Raw genomic sequence first — 7,088 nt, 5'->3', positions numbered from 1 at the left:
TGTCCAATTAGATCCCATCCTGTCTTACAGTGTTTCCTCCCAGCTGCTGGTTGTTGCCTCCTCTCTGCTTTGCATATAAATTGCAACAACACAATAAAAGTATGGCCACGATGTCTGTCAGAGCGCACGCGCTGCAAACGGACCGCGATGATGGAGCGGCGGAGCATAAACAGACTGCAAGAAGAAGAAGAAGAAGAAGAAGAAGAAGAAGAAGAAATAAACCCACATTATTAATTGTGTGTGATGTTGCAGAATGACACTGTGAACCATAACACAAATCTCTTGGCTTCACAACCTCAGACTTTGATCCGCAGAGTCTGAGGCATTACAGCAAATCAAAAGGCCAATAATTGGCCATTATGCGGATTTTTGTCTGGGATGTGGAATAAAAATGTCTTCTTCACAGGAAACTAACAATTATTTCAACGAGGAGCCCGAGGGCCAAGCTGGTGTCTGTCTGACGTCACTTACGTCGGAACCCGGTTAGTTCTTTCGGTTTCAGTTCGGGGGAGTGGACTAAAGAATTCTGTGTGTTGTTGCGTACGTCCTGTCGCCGTCGGGCGCGTTGTCAATCCGGCAGGTAGTAGTCTTTCTATTTGAAAGGATGAAATCAACCGTCACCTCCTTTTACCACCAGCATCACCAACTCCAGGCCGCAGACTTGACACCAGTTCGGATGCACCGCGTGATCATCCTCGTCGTTCATACATCATCTCGTTTGGGGGCCGAAGACTGCAATGCAGTAATATTGCGGACATCACAATCGAATATTTAGCCCGGAACCAGGCCTCATTTTTTTGCCTCTCTTACTCTTCTTCTTGTTTAATGCTGACGCCGGCTTCCTGCAAGCGGTGCCAAAGTTCGAACGATGAATTTCGGTCAGAGGAACCTCTAAAACCGGTTATCTTGGTTTCAGACTAAGCTGAAAAGTCCGAAGGTACAGTATCCAAAGGTACAGTATCCAAAGGTACAGTATCAAGGAAAGTGCCTTGATACTGTTGGAAAAGATCGTCTCCACAGTGATTACACGTGAACGTTTTCAATCGTGAAATTGCTGCTTATTGGGAAAGAAGCTTGATCTTCTAGTTTGTTTGTTTCATCTGAGATAAGAGGTGGTGGAGCAGTAGCGGTCCACACGTACATGTGGGATTGTACTGCACTTTGAATGTAACTCAAATTCTAAGCCTAGACAGTGATTTACGTCTTACTTTGAAATCTTTGTTGTATTTTTGGATCAGCATTAGCGTGTAATTCTGCTCGACGCTGTTTGGACGGGAATCGCGGAGGTCGAGGTTAAACGAGATTCACTGAGCGTTGTTCCAAGGTCAGCCGAGGCCAACAAAGGGAGAAAGCAGGCGGGCGGAAAAAAACAGGCTGAAATAATGAGAAGGCAACGAAACGAGAGCGGAGGCCTGAACTGTGTGACTTCCAGTCGGATTTGACATGTTTCTGACGGATACGATATTTCCAAGTTGGCAGAAAAAAGAACTAGAATAATGTCAAACCACACGAACGACGCTGCTCAACTATCGGCAGTTAACGTCTTGTTGCCGTTGACGTGTGACGAACTTAGAAGGAGATTGTCCGAGTCCCGTGCGTAAGACATGGCTGTTATGTGAACAATTTTTGTGGTTTTACGTGTCGTGCACGAGTGAAATTGCTGGTTACTTTTTATAACGGCGCATAATTGGACGACGCGCACACTAATAGATACGCGTAAAAGGCAAAGCTGTTCTCCCCTAAAGGATCTACACATACACCGCTTCTATACTTAAGTGGCTAATCACAGAAAATAGAAAAGAATAATCTCTCTGCTATTTACTGTTGACATAGTTGTGAACATGAAAGCCTGACACACACACACACACACACACACACACACAGAGCGAGGGAGGCAGAGAATGGTGTTTTCTTGTTTTCCTCCGTGCACCCTCTCATTTTTTGTGCTGTTTTATTCTGACTCATCAGGAATTCTGTCAGAAGTTGTCTTTGAAGACTTTGGCTCTGTACCATGCTCTCTTGTCCTGGTTTTGTTGATATTTTTCTTTCTAAATGTTAATTTGATGCTCTCGTGTGTGTGCGTGTGTGTGTGCGTGTGTGTGTGTGTGTGTGTGTGCGTGCGTGTGTGTGTGTGTGTGTTGTTGAGTCCTCAGGGTGGTGTTTGCATATAAAGCCTGAAGCTGCCTGACAACAGTCGTCATGATGCTCCAGCACTAATTAACTAATTAAAACACAGACAGAGGAGAAACAGAACGCTGCTGAGAGGCCGGACTGACTGACTGACTGACTGACTGACTGGCTGGCTGGCTGACTGACTGACTGACTGACTGACTGAGTGGCTGACTGACTGACTGACTGACTGACTGAGTGGCTGAGTGACTGACTGACTGACTGACTGACTGACTGACTGACTGACTGACTGACTGACTGGCTGACTGACTGACTGACTGACTGACTGACTGACTGACTGGCTGGCTGGCTGACTGACTGACTGACTGACTGACTGAGTGGCTGACTGACTGACTGACTGACTGACTGAGTGGCTGAGTGACTGACTGACTGAGTGGCTGACTGACTGACTGACTGACTGACTGACTGACTGACTGGCTGACTGACTGACTGACTGACTGACTGACTGACTGACTGACTGACTGACTGGCTGGCTGGCTGGCTGGCTGACTGACTGACTGACTGAGTGGCTGACTGACTGACTGACTGACTGACTGACTGACTGGCTGACTGGCTGGCTGACTGACTGACTGACTGACTGAGTGGCTGACTGACTGACTGACTGACTGACTGAGTGGCTGAGTGACTGACTGACTGAGTGGCTGACTGACTGACTGACTGACTGACTGACTGACTGACTGACTGACTGAGTGGCTGAGTGACTGGCTGGCTGGCTGACTGACTGACTGACTGACTGACTGACTGGCTGACTGACTGACTGACTGACTGACTGACTGACTGGCTGGCTGGCTGGCTGACTGACTGACTGACTGACTGACTGACTGACTGACTGACTGGCTGGCTGGCTGGCTGACTGACTGACTGAGTGGCTGACTGACTGACTGACTGACTGACTGGCTGGCTGGCTGGCTGACTGACTGACTGAGGGACTGACTGACTGACTGACTGACTGACTGACTGACTGACTGACTGAGTGGCTGACTGACTGACTGACTGACTGACTGAGTGGCTGAGTGACTGACTGACTGGCTGGCTGGCTGGCTGGCTGACTGACTGACTGACTGAGTGGCTGACTGACTGACTGACTGACTGACTGAGTGGCTGACTGACTGACTGACTGACTGACTGACTGACTGACTGAGTGGCTGACTGACTGACTGACTGGCTGACTGAGTGGCTGAGTGACTGACTGACTGACTGACTGACTGACTGACTGAGTGGCTGAGTGACTGACTGACTGACTGACTGACTGACTGACTGACTGAGTGGCTGACTGACTGACTGACTGACTGACTGACTGACTGAGTGGCTGACTGACTGACTGACTGACTGACTGAGTGGCTGAGTGACTGACTGACTGGCTGGCTGGCTGGCTGGCTGACTGACTGACTGACTGACTGACTGAGTGGCTGACTGACTGACTGACTGACTGACTGACTGACTGACTGACTGAGTGGCTGAGGGACTGACTGACTGACTGACTGACTGACTGAGTGGCTGACTGACTGACTGACTGACTGACTGAGTGGCTGAGTGACTGACTGACTGGCTGGCTGGCTGGCTGGCTGACTGACTGACTGACTGAGTGGCTGACTGACTGACTGACTGACTGACTGAGTGGCTGACTGACTGACTGACTGACTGACTGACTGACTGAGTGGCTGAGGGACTGACTGACTGACTGAGTGGCTGACTGACTGACTGACTGACTGACTGACTGGCTGACTGACTGACTGAGTGGCTGACTGACTGACTGACTGACTGACTGAGTGGCTGACTGACTGACTGACTGGCTGACTGACTGACTGACTGACTGGCTGACTGACTGACTGGCTGGCTGAGGGACTGACTGACTGACTGACTGACTGACTGACTGGCTGGCTGGCTGACGGTGAGTTGTCGTCTGTAGCCAACTGGACGTTTGCGTGACAACCTCACAGACGGACAAGGACCCGCTGCTCGCTCGCAGCGATATGGGCATTGCGTCTGTGTGAAGGAAGGACAGATCTTATGGCTCTGCTCCTCGCTGTCTCATCTGTTGTCCTGGGCCACATCCTTTTTTTTTTTTATCTACTGAGTTAGCAGCCTGACCCCAGTGAGAGGTGTTTTTCAGATTTTCTGCTCTCTGTGTCCAAAGAATCCGTCTGATGAAACCCATTTCTCTGACGTTGAATGTGTCCGTCTGTCAGCGCGTCGCTGGCCCGACAGAGGCGCATTGTCCCCTGACGCCGTTGCACCATGATCGTTTCTTTGAAGCGATAATGAAAACCGGGACCCGACGTCAGGCGTGCCCTCATGCACACAATGCACCGCAGGCTCTTGGCACGCCTACCCTAGGAAACCTTTTGGACACCACGGATGCAGTGAATGCACTTTTATGTGTGGCTGGGTACTTTCACGAGGGAGGGAGCAGTACCTACCGTCAACCGTTGCTGAACCGGTTCTGTAAGAGGTGTCAGTACCGCCATTACTCCCACAGGGGTCTGACAGTGCGCAGCATTATTCCCACTCGCGGCGCTTGTCTGTGATTCATAAGCTGTAGGCGAGAACGCAAATGTCACCGGAGTGCCGCGGAAATGTGCCCGTCGCCGTCCAACGTCGCCTGGCCCCGCAACAACCTCCTGCTGCGAAGAGCGAAACCTCCGGAAATGTCTGGACGCCATTTTTCCAAAGTCAACGCGTGAAAAACAGCTACAGAGCCGCAGCAGCCTTGACAGCGAGTCACTGGTTGGCGCGGATACAGACCAATCGGCGTAGAACATAATGATATGTCGGCAATAACGATTATTCTAATCAATTTTTTTCTCTAATGGCGGTGAAGAGCAGGACGGTTCGTCGGCAAGTGTTGGAAACTGGGACATTTTAGTGTAGATACGTGAGATATTTTTAGACACGCTCCCGGCAGATATTTTCTTTCCCCCCCCCCCCGGACGTGGAACACCCGTCTTGAAACTGGGACAAACCGGGGACACTGCACGTTGCACAAACACAGACGTGACTTCATAACTTCCAGGTTTTTCGCGACTCCCTCCAGCAAACGGATCACCCCAGCAGCAGGAGTCCTGCTCTGCTCACTGCATCTGTCTTTTCATTTGTTTGGTTGTGCTCCCCTGGCAGGAACTGATGGAAGACCAAACAATTCCCATCCTTACACCTGCGTATTAACATACACCGTGGGACTTTTGACAATAAGCACAGTCGTCTGCATGCACACTGAGGTGTAAATACATCCAATATGCAGTATATTCCCTCGTTTGACAAAATGTGGAGGAGGTTCAGGAACGATGAAGCGCGATTGCAGTGTTCAGACTTCATCAACACACTGTACGCGCTTAGTGGATGGCAGAGTGAAGGCGTTAAATGACAAGCAGAGTCATTTCCTCACAGACTTCTGTAGAACCAGACTTCTTTCTGCAACCAGTGAGTGGCCCCCTGCTGGTCATTCCACAGAATACAGGTTTGAGGAACTTGTGCATCGGCCTAGTCTTCCGGACCCAGTGACTACACGTCCATTTTTTGATATACATTCAGTGTTGTAGATATGATCCCACATCATGTTCCCGCTTTGACTGATGTGAGTGCGTAAATAATATATGACCTAAAACTCGTTTTTGTTCCCCTTTTTGTTCCGAGAGTCACGCTCGAGCATACATAACTTTGAAGAAAAATCTGTTAAATGATTAAAACATTGATTATCTCATGAGGTTTTTGCCTCCAGTAAAACTGGCTATTGATCTTGGAAGAATTATATTATTCATGTGCTATTTGTTCCAGCTAATCTATCTATATATATATATATATATATATATATATATATATATATATATATATATATATATATATATATATATATATATTCAAAAAAATTGTAATTCTTCTTAAATTCCTTCTTGTTGGACTCTTTTAAATACGACAGTAGACTGATTTGATTATAACCAACAAAAAACAATAGACATTTACTGATATCTGCATTTTAAAGGTATCCCTGTAGCGTCTGTGACCACTAGAGGTGCTATGGAGCAGTTTTTTAAAGGGGTTCCCATTTTGTTTGTATCATGCACATACACTAAGACACATGTACGTGTACGAGCACACCTGACACTAGTATTACACTTGCATAGCATGCAACAGCAACGTATCAGTGATCCTTTAAGGGAAATTGATGCAATATTTATGTTTCAGGTTCAAAAAACTCTGAACTGGCACATTTGGACCAGTGTGAACTCAATGCATCTCCTCGAATGCTGATCATTTTCTAATAAGGAGAGGACGAGTTATGTTTCAGGATTCACTACATGAATCTATATTTGTTCACATTTGAATGTGCTCTAATGACAGTCTCCTGTGTTCAAATGTCATCAACCCCTGCGCAAAATGTCAAATCACAGTTGAGCAAACCAGCTCAACACAGGCGTCCGTAGTAGTTCTGGATCCTCCGCAGCAAATCGTGGAAAAGATTACTGAGGTGCCGCGTAAAAAAAGAAAAAAGAACTAAATGGAGGTCTGAAGAGCCACAGGTCAGTTACAGCGGCGACGTCTGCTGATGACGAACGTGTGATATGACTGAAAGCGTCAGGACAGCGAAACGTAACGACCAGCGGCAGCTGCATGGTGTTACTGCCACGGCACAGGATTTCAGATTTCAGAGTTTTTAATGAGTGTGATTTGAATTCTGTGCGCTCGCAAGTGGCCAGCGTGTGCGTGTGTGCGTGTGCGTGTGTGTGTGTGTGTGTGCGTGTGCGTGTGTGTGTGTGTGTGGAGAGTTAAGATCGTCTGTGAAGATAATCACTTAGGACCAGCCTGAAATTGGGTCGCTTTTGTGATTTTCAGGAGGCAAATTGGGTTCAAGATCGACCCGCCGATCCCCAAGTGTGTGACAGGTAATACAGATCGGTGGG

Source organism: Scophthalmus maximus, chromosome 8 (genome assembly GCF_022379125.1).
Source record: "Scophthalmus maximus strain ysfricsl-2021 chromosome 8, ASM2237912v1, whole genome shotgun sequence".
Lineage (NCBI taxonomy): Eukaryota > Metazoa > Chordata > Actinopteri > Pleuronectiformes > Scophthalmidae > Scophthalmus > Scophthalmus maximus.
The sequence above is the reverse complement of the archived record's forward strand: the minus strand, read 5'-3'. Positions refer to the sequence as shown.